Source organism: Varroa jacobsoni, unplaced genomic scaffold, assembly GCF_002532875.2.
Source record: "Varroa jacobsoni isolate VJ856 unplaced genomic scaffold, vjacob_1.0 scaffold_1263, whole genome shotgun sequence".
Classification (NCBI taxonomy): domain Eukaryota; kingdom Metazoa; phylum Arthropoda; class Arachnida; order Mesostigmata; family Varroidae; genus Varroa; species Varroa jacobsoni.
The window spans coordinates 90,812-111,810 of NW_019214165.1; the positions used below are offsets into that span (position 1 = coordinate 90,812).

At 40.9% G+C, this 20,999-nt stretch overlaps 1 protein-coding gene and 2 long non-coding RNA genes across 5 annotated transcripts in view; 1 reads left to right on the forward strand and 2 right to left on the reverse strand.

Moving 5' to 3' along the window:
• LOC111268176 (uncharacterized) overlaps positions 1–20,999 on the reverse strand; it is a 59,926-nt gene that overhangs the window by 15,889 nt on the left and 23,038 nt on the right. The gene's annotated exons all lie outside the window — the stretch shown is intronic.
• LOC111268181 (uncharacterized) lies at positions 3,908–6,349 on the reverse strand. Of its 3 annotated transcripts, XR_015314094.1 has the most exons (4): positions 5,371–5,646; positions 4,763–4,861; positions 4,434–4,582; positions 3,908–4,162 (listed from the first exon to the last, which is right to left on the reverse strand). It is a non-coding gene; the product is annotated as an uncharacterized LOC111268181 (long non-coding RNA). The 3 variants fall into 3 exon arrangements; XR_002685061.2 differs by lacking the exon at positions 4,763–4,861 and having other exon boundaries at positions 5,371–5,644; XR_015314093.1 differs by lacking the exons at positions 4,434–4,582; positions 4,763–4,861 and having other exon boundaries at positions 5,371–6,349.
• Positions 14,568–18,340, forward strand: LOC147752420 (uncharacterized). The gene is made up of 2 exons (XR_015314103.1): positions 14,568–17,645; positions 17,806–18,340. It is a non-coding gene; the product is annotated as an uncharacterized LOC147752420 (long non-coding RNA).

Here is a 20,999-nt window from a genome sequence, read left to right on the forward strand (position 1 = left end):
GCCTTGCCTTTTTTCCTGTGAAGGTCTTCATCTGAGTATTCACTTTTTCAGCTGACAAATGAGTCAACTATTCTAAGGGATCTCCGCGCGGACCGGCTACCCGTCGGGTAACGGACTCTTGTTCCGGCAATTGTGCCATTAGTTTTGGATCATTCGGCCCCCGCGTAGGCTCATCATGTTTCAGGCTGATCCAGCTGTCTTTCTCTTCTCTGGCATCAGCGGAAGCAAAACTATTGCTACCGATTTCCACTTCCATAAGTGCTTTCTGCCCACTTCTCTACCCGTCCAGCGTTTATAATTTTCTGCCAACAAACAACCTGGCCCTGATCCAACAACTGTTGCCTGTGGTGACAGCCGGATACAGATGTGTAGTCAGGTCCGACAACGACGAACCCGCACACGCGGTTCTGCGAGCGTAGCCGCGCAGGATGATCTCTGGAGAGCACCATGATATTTGCCGCGTTTGTTGGCGACCTGTTTGCAACGTCCTGCCTGCCGGTACAAGCCAGTTCGTCTACACCACCGCAGGTTAAGCGATTGCGAACAGCGGATACTGTTCCATTGCATAGCGTTACCTCATTGTTGTTTGCCTACCGCGGCTAGTGACCATACGCAGCAGCCTTTGTTCACATTTTGTTTGGAGAATAGAACGTGTCCCAATATTCTAACATGTATTCTGCAGACAACCAGCAGAGACAAGAGTAGACCTACGTTAAGGAGTAAAAGCCTTACTTCCTATTAAGTCTCGTACCGAACAACTTAATCATCCTTATTGTCTAATAAAGTATCAACAACGTTATACAAATCATTTCTCTGCCCTTGAGAATTTATGCGACCATACTCCTCAAAATGGCCTAATTTAATACAGTATGCACGGTTCTTCTCTTCCGAAGCTTTAGCAAATTCAACATGGGCACGTTCCGAAATAAGAACTTTAAATCTTTCAATAGTAGCAGGTTTTTCTAATGCACAATATCCTTGTAGGTGTTTGGTTCCAGTGTTAGGTGCTACTTCGTAACCCCATATTATATATCTAAACAGGGTTACATTTATCTTGAGGTTTTTAACTTCATCGTCTGTGTAATTATTTAAAGTCCAAGCTGCACGTCTGAATCGGAGTTGAGGGTCGGCCATTTTAGTTGTTTGGTCGCACGAAGTCTCTCGGGCATAGTATTACCCCGAGAGACTTTTGTGGTTAATATAGAGATCTTTATCAGGTGTGTCGGATTACGTCAAAGTATTACAAAGCTGTCATAATGGACGACTTTTACGGATGGCTCAAATATGACGAGCTTTTGAAAATAGCTGATCGGTATCCCTATAAAGTTCCAATAAAAGGGAGTTTTGCGAATTTCATTGCTGAATGGATCTTTATCACCTCTAACGCCCATCCCGAAGAATGGTACCATTTTAAGGGATACAACTGGACCGCCCTACGTCGTCGTATTGATATAATTATTCATTTACCAGACCCAGCTAATAAAAATGAATATAAGAGTTATAAACATTTTGAATATACTGATACATGCGATGAAATAAAGAAACAATTCGGATTCAATTAAATTTACTGTTTTATTTTTTCTAATATTCCTCCAATTGCCCGATCATGTGTCGGATGAATTATAGGTACAAGAGATTGTAATTCAGAACCATACGAAGTAAATCGTTTATAGGCAACTACTGCTTTAATAATTATCTTATAACGATAGGACCACATTTTAGCTTTGTCTCCTGGCATTTGATACTCAGACCATGTGATAATAGGACCGTTCATAGGAGTTACTGCTTGATCGTAGGGAAACCATCCATTTCGCGCTTTGCCAATCATTCCTGTACCTGTTTTATATAAAAACTTAGGGACATATGTAAAGTTCTGCTGTCTATGGGGATTACATGGTTTACATGCTAATTCTTGAACAAAGTCACGGATAGATGCTGGGGGTTTCATTCCTATATGCATCGACTTAAACATTGTCGGTATCGTTCGGGCTTGATTCTGGGCTACCTCAGATGCAGTAAACGGAGCGTGTTCTTCGGGAATTAATTTTTAGACATAACAGAAGTGTAAATTCCGACGCTTAGACAATTAGATTTTACATGTCTCATTATATTACACATGTAACAAAAATCTAATTGTATGCCGTCTGTTTGCGCTGCTCGATCCACGATAGCTTCCACGGCGGTTTCCATCATTGTTATCGCTGTTGCCCGCAGCTTCAGCTAATATCGCAAGTTGATAAAGTCGCTGCTATTTTTGTGGGCGCTCCCAACACATGTAGGCTTACGAGTTCGACCACGGGTTATATGGTGTGAACGCACTATCTGACTGTCTTAGATAAGCGTCTCTCGACGATGAATTCAGTGATTTAGGCTAACTGCTAAAGTGTGCAGTTACATTGAACGTTTTTATTACCACAGCGAACATGGCTCGAAGCAGGACACACGAGGGCACTGCAGACAGCGAATCTGAACTGATGTCCAACAGAACAACAGCCGCAACAGTACGGCCGATTCATTGTAAAATCGGCTAACTGGAAGGCAAGAGAAGACGTGATGAGGTTGCCATGACCAAGGCGATTCGTTAGTCGACCAACCGACCAGCGAGCTAACCGCAAAAAAGATCACCGCTAACTATCATTCTGTTCTCTGATAGTACATACAACAGGATTCGACCTAACTACAGTCAGCAAATTTTACCAGTAAAATTCTCTGCGCTACACGACAGAAACCAGAACTAGAATAGAATTAGAACTGCTGAAAGAAGAACGTTCGTCCTCTCATTTGCTTCCTCTCCGAATAGGTGCCGCTCGCGATTTTTATTATTATTATCGTTACTTATCGATAACTTAGGCTGCCTGTAAATGAACTGTGCTGCCTCTAGCCGTCATGGCAGTAGTATGACAATGAGTATATCATAGAGCTCGCTGTGTTATCTATATAAAATGTTTGCCTTCTAGACGGTTTGATGTTGAGGTGATGATTGGCACTTTCACTTGCGCAAAGTTATTATACAATCTAGATATGTTGAAAGCGACAGCTAAAAAGGCTTCGCCAGGAAGGGGCATCGGTGGAAAGCCCAATTTCTCGTCATTTCGGAGTATCTGGTACAGCACACCTCATCCTTGATGGGATAGTTCGATATGCTGCAGTGGAATATGCTTGCCCACCAGTGTTCTTTTGCAGGGCATGGAAAGACGCCGTAATAATACGAACTTAGATCGGGAGAATAGGTGGGCTGAGACTAATATCCTTGCTAGATCTACATAGAAGTAATAGAGGCATGACGGTGAGGTCTGACGTTGTCGTAAGGCAACAAGACCGTGTGTTTTTGATTGTCAACAATCCGTACACACGTTCCATGACTCTTTGGCTCTAGATAGTGGGCTGTATTCATTGTTCCGTTTTCTGCGAGAATTTCATAGCAGCGAATGCTTCCGATACCCCTTTGCAAGTACTACCAAACCTACTCCACATTGCCATCGAACTCGATTTCTTTCCAGAGCGGCGTCATTCACTTGCCTAATCCTTCTTCGTCTGAGGGAAGAGGATGAACCACGCCTCGTCTGTTGCGACCCTAAGCTTTAGGCTTTTCCACAAGTTGCACATGGAAGTTACTGCACGCATTTTCAACTGGCGTAGAGTCAATTCAAGGGAAATGCATTTTACTCATTTCTCATTGTTTGAATCATAATTTTGTAACACGTTACATATGAAACGCCTGTTCTGGCCAACAAAACCCTTGGACTCCACGCTCTGCTTTCGCGAACAGCCTATGCAATTGCGGCAATGCATCCTTGTCCCCTCCGGGTCCTCGCTAGTGCTTAATTCTCCAATCTCTGTTCTTTTTTTTTTATTTATTTATTTATTTTTACGTGCCGGGCTTCGAAAAACAAAAACTTGACCACTGACAGTTAATTTTTGTGAGTAAAATATATTTATCCTTCCGAACATATTTTCTCTAAATGAAACTCAGTTGTTTCTCGCTCGCAGGTCTCTAAAGAACTTGAGTATTTACTCGCTAAATTTCGTCTCCTAGCGGCACGTAGTCCGCTGGATTCTCCGCTCATATATATGTACACCATACGTGTATACTGCGGTCATAGTATTGTACTTGCGGCGTAATGTCCGCTAGCTTCGCTTGCAGAATGGACTTTCGATACACCTAGAAAAAGTTTAAATGTACGCAAATCTTATATCTTACTATGTCACATCAACCTGATTAACGTCTCTCGTTATATAGGCATTGTATTTTCAGTTTAACACGTCTTCGTATATTACCAGTTATCTATGATGACCAAATATTGAGACTTAAGTTAATCAAGTACCCGGTTGTCCTGGTATAGGTTTGAACACAGACGAATTAACGCACACCATACAAGCTAAGCAACATAGCCCCTATCTATACGGCAAAAGTACATATGACAAACAACTACCTTCTATCAATTCCATTTGCTCCTTTTCCAATTAGACAATGCGTCCTATGCGCGCTACCGCAATGTTGCGACTTGTGTGCCTGAAAGCAGGCGTACTTGACAGGGGCGTGCATATTCTGGTTATCATCACGACGAACAGAAGTTCAAAGCTGTGGCCCCCATAGCGGCGCAGGAACGTGCACAATTAATGCATGATACCTTTCTCTCCCACAGTCAATTTTTTCGTAGCGGTATACTAACGGCTGCTTAGTTAACCTAACTGGGCATACACCCCTTCAGAAACTGATATATAATGCTATATATTTCTAACAATATACTGGTGTACCTACATGCGACTTTTTGACTGGGTAAGTTTATTGTCATTCTTCTAAATTTCTTCTAAATTTTCACTGTTGGACAGAGTCAGACGCATCTGTTCAGCGAATTACCTAGAAAATAATAAAAAAAAAATTTTTTTTAAATAGATTTTTGATGTTAGACGATTCATGGTATCTTGTGGTATGGCCAATTCACCGGCCGAATGAAATTCCAATCAATAAAACCGCCCGGAGTCGGAAAACTTACGGAGAGTGTGGAAAAAGGTAAAATTTTTAATTAGGACTGATAGGCATACACTTGTCATGCCTATCAGTCCTAATTAAAACTACACAATTAGTCATTTAAAGGGTAGATAGCAATATTCTCTACGTTTATGTCTCGCCTTCAACTAATTTATGACCTTATTTATACCATTGACAATGTTCAGAGGGGTATAACAAAAGAAACTCTAGGACAGCATTGAGAATATGGAGTTGGGGCATTAAAAATGCTCAAATCGTCTTTCGAGTATAACGTATCTCTTTGTTACATTGAGTAGCTTTTCAGATGGATAAATTTCATGAATACCTAATATAGTTTCGCAATAATACGAAGTTTGAAATCTATACAAGTAACTTACTTCTATCTTTTCATCTTTCCTGACTCTCTTCATGAACTATTATATAAAGGCACACGCTTTATCGTTGAGTCGATCGCGCGATACTACGGACGGTAGCGACAACTCGGTTTCCAAGTCGCCATAAAAGGGAAGTGTCCATATCGAATCGCTTCGCAGAAGCCGATAGCTTATGGCGACCACGGTTAATTTCGTTTTCTGACAATATTTGTGGCGAACCCTATGCTATAAAAGTTTAAGCACTATCCCATCTGGGCTGCAGGCACTCAAAGTATATAGAGTTGTTGTTATTCTCCCAACAGGACTAAGGCTATAGGTTTTCGTGCTTTCTGTGCTGCTTAGCGATTTATCGGAAATTCACACCCTACTACATCTTAGCTTAATAGTAATTCACGAGCGTTAAGTCTTCCTTGTGCACGCTTTTTTTTTTTTTTAATCAAATATTCCATTCGATACTCCACTTACTACCAGTCCAGTATTCACACTCAAAGAATACATCACCTCACTATAAATATGAATCGCGGCTAATTAAAAATTACATAAGAATTCCTTCTATGAACTGTTAGCCATTGTCTAGCATGTGTTCAATTATGCCGGCGAAAATTTTCTAATCGAGAGACTTAAGATTAGTCTCGTCTTTCTTCTGGTGGAACAAAAAAAAAGGCTTTGGAGCAAAAAAAAATAACGTGCGGAAGTTCTGCATCAATGATATAGGTAATTTCTTTGAACTAATTCGCGAAGAAGAAGGTATCAGAATTCGTTTCTTCGAAGCGGGTTTTATTGAAAAGTGTCGCATCGAAGCAACGGCTTCGTCGTATCCGGACACGGGAACGAATATTTCCAATTCACGTTTTAGGTAATCAAGTTTGCGAGCAGACAAACTCTCAGCGCCTTTTGATGTACAGCCACGTCCTATATTTAGTTCCCAGGAATTTTCAGCTATCTTTTCCTCTTTCGTGACTAGTCTTTTGTATACCGCTGCGCAGACTTCGCTGCACCATATACTTATCAAAAGTGGAAAACTCGGTGAAGCGTGTTAGAACTCGAATAGGAAGCATCCATTGTCTTTCGTCCTTTCCTAGGTTCTAGTAGGGCATGCTGGACACATTGTTTTAGATGGTACCGCTTCACATGTTTTCATGGTCTTCCAAATTTTTTGGATAGATCTTAATAGTGGCATAGCGATTTTAAAGGTTCTCCAACACGTTTTTAAAGGGTTCTCGACTTCTTAACACTCAACTTACATGTAAATTACTGCGAACAACGTACGTTTGAATAGCAACGGCACGCAGAAAACGTAATAACAGGCATTATTAAACCTTTAACATAATACATACAATGAAGTGCTTATCTTTGTTGAAATTTTCGACGCGTTCAGATAGTGTACTATAATTACTAGCAAGAAATATTTTACAGCCACAAATATTTAATAACATCCTGTAAAACGAAAACCATAAGTACGCTTTTCTGTTTGTTTTCGTTCTCCTGCTGGCCTAAACTAGAGGGCCCAATTTGTTCTTACGAAACAGTGCCAGCCAAATGTCTTTGCAGAGATTTATGAACGATGGTTCTATATAGTTCCACATTAATTCCACCAGTCACTTCGCGTACGGTATCTCGGGCCAGAAAATATTCTCGGCGCTGTGGGATACACATGATTTTCTACATGGCCCAAAGCATACTCCTAGAGCTTCGAAAAGCATCGTAGAGTGCACGTCCATTGGAAGCAGTTGGATCAGCGTGCACACTGCTCCGTACCGTAACGATCGCGTAACCTATTCGTCCAGTTCGTGCTATATTTCGCCTTACTTTGCCTGCAAGTTAGCTAAGTTCTTCGAGCTTTTTGCCAATCGCCGTAGGGTTACTTTTGTCGATGAAATCTATCGAGGCAAATCCTACAATACAGATGGCCAGAATAACAACAATAGATGTTTCATGTCCTGTTTTTCGTGGCGTTTTGCGTAGTTTGACCCTAGGTACCATTTGCCAAAATTTCGATGCGTCCTTATGGACTAACGGCTGCTCATAACTAAAAGACAAGACCAAGATCAGGCAAGGCAGACTTTGTGATCATGTCCAAGATGAGGGTTCACTGGGACTGTGATGAGAGCAGTAACAAGTCGGTAACGGCTCACCAGGAACGGTATCAACCATCCGGCTCAAACAATCAACGACCAGGCTGACATTGTCTGATTGGCTGATTTCTTTCATCTTACTGCAGGGCAGGTTAGGCTGAACTAAGTGGCCTAAGGTAGTCACTAGTTCTACGTGTCATTCCGAATGAAGCCCTGCATTTGTCCGAGTGAATATGACGATCACCCGCGGGTGACCGTTCAAGACGAAAACGAACTCTGTCCAACCTGCAAGTTTGCGGATCGGTCCCTGGCTTCGTTTTCTTTTACTCTGAGACAGGAAAGAAAAAGAATGAAGCAGTACATGCAGATACACATGCAGATATCTATGTAATTAGGTGCTCACGATTGGAATCTTGCGTTCACTGCCGCTGTCACCCATCAGTATCGAACCATCTTGATACTTGCATTGACTATACACAGTAAAACGTATACCTATCTATTACATTTCGATATTAACATAGGGTACATTGAAGCCCTGATTTGCCGGATCTGCTCATGCAACTGCTTTTTATAGCCTGATCGATGGAGGACGGCGGAATAAGAGATGATGAGCGATATTCTTTTCTCAGTTCTGAGTCACATTGATCTGATTTTTATTAGGTGCAGATTTATTAAAAAAAAAAAAAAAAAAAAAAAAAAAAAAGGTAAAAGTTCCTGACCTATAGCGGTCTGTTCTCTACTGACATATCTGTCAGCTGAGTTATTTATTATCGGGTTTATACATAGTATACGGCATATATAACATCTTGAGCTGACAGACGCATGTTTTCGTTGCTCCGCGATTGCAACATAGATTCGCTAAAAAGGTGGGCACGTATAGCTACTGCCAACAACATTTTAGTTACCATATCCGTTCTGTTCACTCTTTGCCTCTAGTCGTCCATCTCCTTGTAGATGGTGCATCTGCTTGATCTGAAAAGAAAAGCTTAGCCTTTTTCATTTTGTGTAATGATCGGTTAGTTTGCGCCTGCGTTTGATGCCACTCTTGTCGCCTGTACGACGCGTTAATAATTCTATCAAAATTTTTAGTCGATTAAAAACGGTAAATACATCATGGAGGAACAATGATACCATTTCAGGTGTCACTTTGATGTCCATCAGTGGATTCATAATGTTTTTGTGTTCCGATTTAACTCCCTAGAAGAGCAAGCTATCTCGACTATTATATGTGCTAGCGATCTGTCAACGCTTGTTTTTCCTCTGATCATAGTAATATCCGACATCAAAGACTAAGTTTAAGTTATCCGAATCATGATAACGCGTCCACTTCGATCAACTTGTAATCATTTTATATCACAAACAGCTGTTACTACTATCGTTTCCTTTAAGCTGGATGCGTAACGAAAAATTATCACATTATGATGCTTAATTTTATCACTGGGTCGTGCTTGGTTCCTAGATAAAACGTTCAATAATAGTCAACTTGGTTTTATGCGGAAATCTACGTGCTATAGTGCTTTTTATGAATATCTGGAAATTATATATAGAGCTCATTTCGTAGATCATTGAATCGGCTATAGTTTATTTTATGTTAATTTACATAATCGTTTCTCTAAGGTATTTCAATAAACTTCTGCTCGCCAACTTGTTTCCGCCTAGTCCGACAGATTATATCACACGCTATATAATGGTAGACTTGCTTTCTGACGAACTTCACACACTTATCGAAGAATTAGAGGATTATCGTCTTTAGCCGTCAGCTTGTGGTAATTAACTTAAGCAACTTAAAGCTCACATTGAATGTAAACAGGATATAACTGCAGACTAAGAACAATGGACCTGAGTCCTATGCTGTTCCAAGTAAATAAGGCACCGACTATCGGTGAGTCACCAAAAAAAAATAGTTTTTCAAACGAATTATCTAATATAGGATTTAATGGGATTGTTCTCTCACTTAAATCTGATGCACTGGCGAGAGACTGACGCCAAAGTGTACGTTGTTATTGTCATCAAGGGGTGGTATCATGCTATTATTGTATTACGACACAGACAGATGATAACCAATTTGTAGCCTCGCTGTTAAACATCGAGTGAATATGGAAGCGTGCAACGTCTTAGCCAGCGACCATCCATATCAGAAGGCGGCTTTAGGAAATATATGCTAAATATAATTAATAGGACGAATTCAATGTGAACTTGCATTCTAAATTAGAACATTTTTGTATCAAAATACTTTTTGAAGGCTGAGTTTTACAGGATATTAACATTATTACAGGATATATAAGCGCTGCTCCATCTACTTCGATATCAACTACACTAATCTTCCGATACAGAGACACATGAAAGAAAAGTTATACATATACCTATATAGCGAGACACTAGACCATACAGAAAATCCGTTCATCAAAAACGGGCTAAGAACAAATTAAATTTGGTGGCATTTACAATCGTAATTGATGAGTATTCCCAATGTGGGTTTAGTCTTGCCAATTAGCTATTGTTTTCCAAGTACTTCCTTCTGACCATTAGAGGCGAGTCATGTTGCTTGCATTGAAGGAAAAATTGAACGTTTCAGAACATGTTTCAGCTAGGTAAATAGTAAGAACGCATTCTGCGATCCTTGTATGGTCTAGAAGGTCTTACTGGGTCCACAAATTACGTAGCGCTTTATAATAAAGGTTCTTTAAAATATTCATCTAACATAGTAGAAACGCGCACTATATACATTCTCTTATCCATGATAATAACGATTTTCAAAATCATCCTGTATAATAAAAGAGTATTTATTCAAAAGTTCTTCGATAACCATATTCTCTAGATACCTTCAGGTAACTCATAGATAGGATAGCCTTCGATGTAGGTTTCGTCTCTGTAACCAGGCTCGCATACGTATAACCTATCCAGTTACTATGAGCAATCAAAAGACCAGTTTGCATGTCTTACTAAAGGAACGATAAACAAGTTTTTTGCTGATACCTAAGCATGAGTGTGTGTGCGTGTATGTATATCTGTGAAAAAGCACAGTGGGGCTCGTGTTGGAGCGCGGGTATCGAATCTTTATAGCGTTATGGTAACAAGCTCCGACATTGTCAGCAGGATAACACATGTAAGAGCAAATACTCTCGTGTATCACATGAAAGCCGTACCGTAGCTTCGATGCCAAGTTTTTCCACTTCAAGTAAAAACATTAGATTGAATAGTATATAATAACGTAGTACGGCCGTGCGTATATCTGACGATTTAGCAGTGACACGTTGAACCCTCTCAAACCATTGCATCCACAGGCCTCTGTTCAAGTTATACGTAATGAAAAAGCTGTAATAGGCTAAAAATCGGTACAAAGTCTCACGCTCAAGTCTGCTCATAAACGGTCGTCTATGAATGACGTAAGTCAATTACCACCTCCGTTTAAGCGTTTCCAGTTACCTAGTAGTTGGCTGTAGATGCTTCAGAAACAGGACGAGACGCTAGTGCTCTGTCTCTTTGACGTAAAGGTAAAACACCCCGTTGCTGCATACAGCTCCTATGTTTCGAGTTTTACGTTCGATATCGCCATCAGTCGTTCCATCAGACGACTGACCCCCAGCACGAAGCGAAATCTGTGGGTGTGTGTGTAGCTGGGTGGCTTGGGGGGTACAGCTGGGTACAGCCTAAGAGACGTGTGCCGAATGTGCCTAATTTTATCTCTCCCGCTCGCCAAGAGCTCTTCAGCAACCGGCTATTCCTATCAAAACTTAGCCCTACGGTGGTGTTTCTCGCATGTCTGCAAGTAGTAATTTGCGACTATCGGGATCCTCACTGATGAGTATAGATTACTTTGAAATCTATCTTTGCAAGTTCAATAAATTCAAGTTCCACTAAATGATATAAGTAAAACACTATAATGTGTCACAGATATAAATGGAAAGGTATAGCGTATTAGTCAGAACCTGGTCACACACACAAAATACTGACAGCGTTGTCCGACGGCTCGTCGATTGCCTACTGCGGGTTAAATTAGTAAACGTACTAGAGTCCTATAATACAGTTCACGCACTACCTCTACAATTTTCCGTAACTTCTATTGAATGATGTGCCAGCTTTTAATAAGCAATGAAAATGTTGTACGTGTTCGCCTACAGTACGTACGTAAGTATAGAAACGCTAGGACAAACGTTACAATATCTTTTTGCCTGACTTCAGCAGAGCTAATGTTCCTGGCAGTAATCACATCAACAATGACTGCTGCTGCTGGACCAATGTTGTTACTGTGAACATATAAATATACGGCACGAGAGACAACAAAGAATATCTGTTAGTCGACTCGACCAGGTAGTGCAACGCACTCGAAACGTGAGCATTGAAAACAAGCGTCAAGTAAGGGACGTGACTTGCTCGAAGATAGCTCTCAAATAATATACCACTGGATATGATCGACAAGATAATACGCACAACTTTCGTACAGCTGTTGCATTCTCATTCTAATTCTAATCATTATTCATCTACCACAATCAATGAAGTTACATATAGAGAGACGTAGCTCGACCTTGTGCCGCATGCGTGGAAATTTAACTCTGAAATACTTTGTTCAGGAACTTGTTCTAAGGTCTTCTACAAAGATATACATTAAATATATATATATTATAGTACATGCTGCATTAGCAACCATTTACGGTTTTACCTTTCAATAATACAAGGGAAAGACTTACGCTATCTAATGTAAAATTAAGCGGGCGACACCGGCGCTGTAATATGGCAAGATAAGAAAACAAGCGACAATTACGACGACGACGACGAATACTGCTACCATCCGGAAACGGCCGTTCTGGCGAAAACGTCACCAGCGTGGCGAAACAACGATGTTTAAAACAAATTTACCTTCTGCAAACGAGCTGGAAACAGACAGAAGCCAATATGGGCATTTGCGATGCTATAATAGTAAAAACTGCTGGTTTGTCTACCCCGTAAAGATGTGTGTACGTACATAAAAAGCGTGCGCTTTCGATCAGCCACTCGTCGATATCTACAATACTACAGATCGTTACAAGGCAGAACAGCTAGCCTTGCCCCCTTTGGTTGGTATTCATATTCAATCACAAAGTTATCGGACCGTCTGTAAGCGAAATGTTAATGCTAAATTACGGCAGACGGCTAGAGCGTTCGCGTAAGGAGAAGGCGGTGTTAGGTATTTTGTGCAAAAAAAAAACACATTATTACCGGAAAAAAGCTGCTTAGAGTACTTCATCAATTGTATCTGCCTTATTTCGCTTATGTAAAACGTTTAGTGCTAACTGTCATAAACTCCAACTCGAGACAATAATTATAAGCCGTTTGAACGGTATTTTGTAGGCAAGTCTATGGCAAGGTGCAATAACTATCTAACAGCGTCAGCGCTAGCCATCATTGACCCACGATAGCGAGCGCCTAACAATGGGGTTCTTCCACTGTCACCAGCCAATTGAAATGTTTTCTTCTTTTCAGAAAAGCGTCTTAAATCAAACACAACGAGATCAACACATTTCGTCTATTCACTCTTTCGTATTGATTTAGGTAACCAACCTTTCCATTGCAACACCCCTTTTTCTATTTTGTACTTCATGACTATGGTGAGGGTTTTGGATCGAATTCGTTGCTACTGCTATTTACGTCTTTACTCATTGGCTTTATAGCGGACGCACGACATGTAGACACGTTCCCCGTTCGGGGAATAGCAAACGCTTGAATAAGCAGGTAGAGGGATCAAGTAAATGATGTTCTGTTCAGTGTAGCTCGACATCGGCCTTCGTTCGGCCGTTTATCAACGACAGTAAAATAGATCAGCCCGTTTACCTTGAGCAGCAGTAGAAAATGTTTCTGCTGTCGTACAAGTGGTATAATAACGACACCAGCAGTGACTTCATTTCGGCGATGCACATAAATATATACTAGATTCAGAACGAGGCTGAGATACAGCAGACATTTAGTTGTCTATTAGACAGTGGTTCTAATACATTCAAGAAGAGGTCCTAGGTTTTTAGGTTTCATACTAGTGTAACTGAAGTGCTTTTAGATCAATTCAGCCAGCTCTAATCGACCTTCTTCTGATACCAGTGATACCAAAAGATACATCGAACCTCGCTTTAGTTATTTAACATTCAAACCTATACATGCATTCACTTCCTATGTATATGCTCGAATATAATTGTGCTGTGAGATTCTAACTACAATGAAGATACTCGTCAACTACTTCGTCATTAAATTCGGTGCTTGGACTCCGTTACTTCCATTGAACTTAATGTAATTTGCATTATGCCTTCGTGGGTGGAAACAATAAAAACTGATTTTTAGGTTCATTCTCTCGGTCTATTTCAGCCAGGGTTACTGTAACACAACTCTATGTTTAGGGACTTTTTTGTTTTTTTCGAACAACAAAGTAGTAGAAGATAGTTCTAGCCACAAAACACTGTCTCTTTGGGTTTTAGAGTTACCTTTGTTTGACAATAAAGGAGCTGAAATCAAGAAAAAATGGTTTAGAAGGAATAAAATAAATGCGAATAAAGATGAAACTGAATTTCCAAAAATTACGTATGAAATTCATACGGAGTAAGAGTTGGTGCACTACAATAGGTTTGTGAGATAATGAGGTTTTATGTCGCACTGAAATGCCGATCTTAATAACACTGCATTATGGCGGTTGCATGGAAGCACAGATGTTCCACTAGTCTGTTCTGACTTGAAATCTTCCATATTTTTTCACGTTTTGAGACACAGTTTCCTTTTGCCGATGGAAAATTATAAGTTCAGCCGGTCAAAGCGAAAATTCAGAAAGATATACACGCCCCTCTTTTGATATATATATATATATACAACATGCCGAACGATATCTTGCCTAGGGTCCAGTAGAGGCAGGCACATCGGCACGAACGAAAATATAAACACAGATAAAGAGAAGACATTAAATCCAGGTTTACCTGTTTCAACAAAAGCAGAGGCACCGCTTTCCGTTTGTTCGATGAGCCATCAAAAACGTCTCGCAGTATCGTTTGTAACGTAGTTGGATCGGGTCATCGCCGCTTCGACTGTTGAGTAGAGTATCTATTCGACGAGGATGGAATTTTCTAACAAAATTCTTAGAACGAATTCCTAGAACGAAGAATAACGCTAAAAAAGTGTAGAAGAACCTGATCTTGAAGGAAATATTTGATGAGGCGGCAATTTGTAAAATCAGTTACATTAATTATACTTATTAACGCACTTCTTATAATTTTCCTTAATAAATAAAATAGAGGTGTATTTAATCAACGTCACATTCGCAAACGGCTCGAGGCATCTGAGGTAAAGCATTTCGCCTACATCCGCCACTATGCGAAACAGCTTTTCGTTCTGTAATCACCAAAATACCTTACTACGATAGCAACCAGCACACAATATTGTTTTTCCGTTTGATGTAGGCAATGTTTACGTAAACCTCCAAGACCTTATGCTCAATGTCTTGGAAATGGTACCACGTCCGCTGAACGTCACTGTACCGTTGCTTGTCGTTGCCCGTTTCGAAAGTTGCGCACCCAAGTAGATACTCATTGTACGAAAAATAATAGCTTTTTTTGGTGAGTCTGTCATTTCGGGCAGGGTTAGTGTTAACGCTACATAGTCGAGTTGGAAAGACGAGCCAATTTTCACGATGGCGTTGATGCGCGAGGCAGCAGTTCAACTACGCAGTGTCCGTTCGGATATAGGCATGAAAACGGGCTGTATATGTGTTAACCCGGAGCCCTTCGAGGCTTCAACAAGAGCCTTGTTTTTATTTGTGCAGCACTTGCACTTGGGCGATCTTGCTTGCCGCCAGACCTCCTTTATCCGCTGAGAACCGTCTACCCGTTAGAATGGCATGAGTCGCGTTCCTTGTGCACACAACTGAGGTGGAAGTCGAGAGCCATATAGAAGCAACCGACGACCACTGCAATCTACAGTAGGAGACCGGGAAAGCAAGATGCAGACGGCCTATTTCTTCTAGGTTTTCGGCCGCAGACCAGCCCGTTCAGTGGATAATAACTGCCGTAGTATCGTCCATCAGAGATAATGATGCGATGAACCTCTTTTTACGTTCGCCTTCGTTTTCGCTCTCTTTAATAATCTACACTCTGACACGCATCTACCTTTTTCTTGGTACTAAAAATACATCGTACTGCCTACATATCTACATGATATAAATGAATATTAGACAATGATTCTCTAGTGCGTACCACTCATATGCATGGACGTGGAACGGGTTCCGTTGGCTGTTTGCCAACGTAGAGAACGCCGATCTACGTAAACGGTTGCTAATATTATGTTTGCATTAGCACAACATAACATTAGTAACCGTAGACAATAATTGCCTTACTCCTCTTTGTCCTTTGCCGCGCGCTATCGCCGTGGACTCGTAGCCATTCTCTGCTCACGCGAATCATCTTCCTGTTCTGCAGGTCGATTGCATCGTGGGCGCACGTTAGGAAACACCTCTCTACTAGAGCAATTAAACAGTACTAGATATTGTACTTTCTGATTACAACAACATAGACTAGCAATTTCGTATCGAAACGTTACTTTCTTTCGTTCAACAAGGGCTGTCTAAAGGACACTCAAAGAAGATTGCAAAAGTCGCGTACCCAGCTCCTTGCTGATCAATGGCCTGTCTTTGGGCTTCTGGACTAGACAAAAACTTGGGATACAAAGGTAAAGAAAGAGATTTGTCGCTAAGTCAGCGCAAACATAAATCAGTTCCTTACTGAGCTGAAACTTGGTCCATCACTGTGACACATGTGTCTTTTATGTTGGGGAACCTAGGCAATGAAGCGACACCTCGTGATGGCCTTGGCAGTTCCTGCTGACTACTAATCATATTTATTGCCTACCATTTCCCCTTAACGTTTTGCCCCCCACATTATTCCTGTTTAATCTCCCTAGATCGTAACTGGTTGATAGCAAAATATCGTTAAAGAGGCGGAAGTCATTTTGTAATGAACTTATTTGATTGGCAATCAAGCAGGGTACGTCCGCTAGAGATAAAAAAAACCGTATTTAGAGCCGCTTCTATCCATAAATCTCTGGACTGTACAACCCTTGAAAAGCAAATATCATTCTCTATCGAATAGCGTACTGCTTAAGTATTGTACTCCACATTTGATAGACAAAATAAGCCATTACTTTCAGAGATCGTTTTTTATATCAAAAGGTTATACACATAAATATTTTTCATGAATGAATGAATATTTTGAACGAAATTGAATTTTTCAGAAAAAAATTTTTCAATTCAAATCCCCCCCTGTCTGCGAAACGGTATTTGTTTTTCATAAAAAAAAAAACGTTTACATTGTGGCAACTACTTTCGCGGCTGGTTGACGTTATCGAATCCAACATGGTCTGACAGAAAGCCAGCGCCTTATGCTGCTGCTGCCTAACTCGAGTGGGCCTACAGATTTAATCCGGCCCGTGCTGCGCTGTACCTTAGTAATAAAGCAACACATGCTGCGTGCCAAAGATACAATAGTAATCTTTGCGTTCTGTTACATTCCAAATCGCGTGACAGCTGCAGTTTTCGAAATTTAATATATATAGATTAAGTCCAATAACATCTCGGACATTGTGTAAAGCTATATGTACTGAGGCTCTATATCACGCGGTACGTTAGTGGTTTGTTTCTCAAAAATATTTCTTCTGGAAGTTGTCATTCACGCTTACGTTTTCGTCGATCGTTGTTAGAATCCCCTTTAGCTAGACTATTACAAAAAACACAATAATCTCCCCATATAGAAAATTGAGATTTCTCGCGACAGTTCCTTGTTTTATAAACATTCACTTGGGTTGAGTTCGTGTAAAAAAGTGAGACAAATTCTCGATACCTTATTAATCTTAAACATTTGTTCCGAGCCATGGACCATTGTATTAACAATACAGTCTGTCCGATCGCAGAAACAGAATTTTTCTTCATTTTCATTTTTGCTTTTGTGGTTCCCCTTAGAGATACTTGCCGTCTGGTGACTATCGACGCTACAACACCCTTCTGGCAATATTCTTGCTGACGTTGGCAGAAAACAACGAATTGCTGAGCTTTGCTACAATCTTTAGAGGTAGCTGCACCCCATTACTCTTACAGCATTAGATATTTATAGAGACGTCTCGCATAATAATGACAGGTTTAAGTATACAAAGCCGCCGTTAAAGACGTACGCGAATGTCTATCATCACTAGAAATGGATCAATTCAGTAAGGATGCCACATACGCACTCTACGAAATAAAGGCAGTGAAAGTGTTCTAAAATATCGGCTACTTCTGAAACTATTATCGTGGTCAGATTTACTTAGTAGAATTCAGGATGAGATTAATTAACTCGACACACTACAATTTCGCTGTGCATGCCAACAGGGAACAAGCCGACGATTGAGGGATTATGCCACTGGGGCCGCACGATTTAGCAAGTGTTTTCGGAAGGGCAACAAACGTTGTTATGATCTCAGCCGATGATTTACCAAAAAATTTGGCTTCTCGTCGAATTCTGCAAGACTTGATTGCATTGAGGCTTGCTTCAATATCTCTCTGACCCCATTGCCATCTGTGCGGTAGCAGTCGAAAGAACCGAGTCATGATTTTATACACATGCGTTTATATCTTTGGCTGTGTCTCCTAGGCGGGAGAGCTACCGATGTGCTAACAATAGCGTGGACGATACGTGTGGAAGATGCGTGGCTACTAGGCTGACTGTGTGCGCACTTTATGGGATTTGTGGCATTGTCTTTGGTAAGCCTCAGGAGCTGGAAGCTGTGAAGCAGTCTTGGTTTAATGTCATCCAAAGGAGAACTTCTCGATCTTCGGCCATAATTGCAAGTTCTTAAGCTGTTTCATTCAATATTTTTAGAATTACAGGTGATTTATTAAATATCTACATCATTTAATTTATTAATACTAGATGTCTCCTTTAAAATAGGCACTAAAAGAAACAGACAGGTTTTTTGTACGTGCGCGTTGCTCACCTCTCTATTCGGGGCAGTATCTGTCACACGATTTTCGCACACACAAATTTCGCAGTGTTGTTTTTCTTATAAAGTTCATTGTTTGTGGAATAACCAACGTCGCTTTATAATCCGATTGCGAAAAATGTCTTGTTTAGAGGGCTCGAGTTCCAAAATGGTACAAACCGTTCCGTTCAGTGGCCCAACGCCGTCAATGGTCAAACATATATATAGGCATATATATCAACTATATCGTAATACTCGTCTGAAGCGTCATTTGATGCTTTCTGACTGATTCTCTCTTTTAGCCTGGTGCTTCATTCTCGCAAATATATATGAAGTGTCCTGTTAATTTTATACAGATCGTCCGTAACTATCTGCTAGGCTGCAGAAATCGCCAAATCCGCTTCTCGAGTCCCATTAAATGGGGCAAACAACGCACCGCTATTTTGGCAATAGGCGAGTCTGCCATTTAATGCCTAAGGTAGGGCAACAGTCTACCTAAATAGGGTGTCACCGCTGGATACTCGCGGTCCTCAGAAACGAATCCTCAATGAGTCGATTAATGTTCTGTTCTACCTTTGGTGATCTATCTAACACCTTTGATTCACTTTGCCAGATTTGTTTTTTGCCCGTACCCTTTAAACGACAATGTTGAGCTGATACTGATACGGAATTATATCCAATAATACAAATTAGCTATTGTGAATCTTGCATTCTGTGAGCAATTAGGACGCTTTAGATTACGATGTGTGTATTCAGTTAACAGTAGCGACCAGAATCTTACTTGCGATACTTTACGTGAAACGTTCCTTAACCCCTGCATGTACGTTTGTTTCTAAGCAAACAGATAACTATGCTACATATCGACGTACAATGCTTTCTGAATTACTTAGGTGCCATATAAAGTTGAAAGTTTCAGATAATCGCAGACGCTTGACCGGGACGCAGATTGAAATGAGCTTACATAAAGGCAAAAGGAAACCTGGCCTTGAAAAAGAGTCCAAAGTAATATATTATATCCTGCAAGACTGGCTAAACCCATATTGCGTTCACATTTAATTTCTTTCCCCAAGAAGGCACTCCACTTCTTCGGCCCTTTGTTTAATGTGACACGAAACGTAAAAATGAAATTTGACAAATGGGGACAGGTAAGGCCGACTGAGAACAACAGCTAAGCTCAACGCAAGCCCACGAAGGTATTAAATAAAGCTTTCGATTGCATGTGTACTTTCTTTGGCTGATATTTGTTCGGATAACGGGATCACTCGTTGCAAAGCAAACGTCCTCCATCTCTCCTAAACTATCAATATAAGTTGTCACTGGCTCTAGTTTTTGTGTTTCCAGTCCTTAACCTTTTGGCAACTTTGTGCATAAAAACTTAAAAAAAAATAACTGATCTCAATCCAGAGGAAGCTTCCACAGCAATCAAAGGCGGATTCAAAGCGCTAGCCATACGACGTACACCCGTGCGAGTGGCAAAAAGACTGACAAATCTAAAGCGATCTGTATAAATTACAACGCATTGATTCGCCTTAAGTTTTCTCCCATGCGAAAAATACTTATTTCACTTCAAGATCGAGATAAAAGCCTCTACTAATTGAGACACAAGCATATTTACTAAACAAAACGCCTCGCGAAGTGGGTGGTCGCACGAAATATAAATCAACCTGGGGTTTTGGTGTAAACAGCATAATTTGTAGCGCTGGATTGGGATCCGTTATAGCCCACATACGTTAGAGTACACTTTAATATCATGGCATTCGAATATCTTAGTTAAATCCGCGCTCTTATTTTGCAATAACTAGTAATAGATATGAAGGTGAGATTCTGCGATTATATATATATATATATATATATATATACAATTGAGAAGGTAAACAATAAACAACTAATTCGAATGCATTTAGGGAATAAAAGCTCTAACGGCTAGCCTGTACACTGTGAGTCTTCAACCGATGGCCTGACCCTGGTTGTAGCGACAAAGGCCGCGCCTTGGTCGACCTAACCTATCGAAGCGATCGAACAAGGAGACCGAGCTGTTTAAACGCATGGCTGGAAACGCGGAAACCATTAGTCAGATCGCCGCAAGAAGCACGTTAGTTAGGTCCCACCTCTCCACAGGATGCAGCCGTTAGTACTGATAACGGAGTCAGCCCATGGTCCACATGATCGGCGGCGCTGAATACAAAAGACGGACGAGAAGGCTTGGCCACAAAGGACTACTGTTGTTAGAAGAAGGCTTGACAGACAATTGAGGTAAGACGTATTCGGTGAAAGCGGTCACGTCATACGAAGTCGCTAGATTTGGGCCGTAAAGGCTCTACGGATGGAAGGCGCGGGAAACGTTGGACGACGACGACGACAAATGGAAGTGCAAAAGCGTCAAGATTGTTGTACTTGATAAAAAGGTGGCCGGCCGGGAAACGTTGCAACAAGGACGTGAGATGGCGCAGCGTGAAAGGCGCAGCCGCAAGGGGAAAACGCGAACCCAGCGAGTGTTGTGGCGGAGAGTGCAAACAATAAACGGACGCTAGTTTGGTTAGGATATAAAATCGCCGGTGACTAACCTATATAATGTCTGTTTCCTGCCGGTTGCCCAGGTCTGCG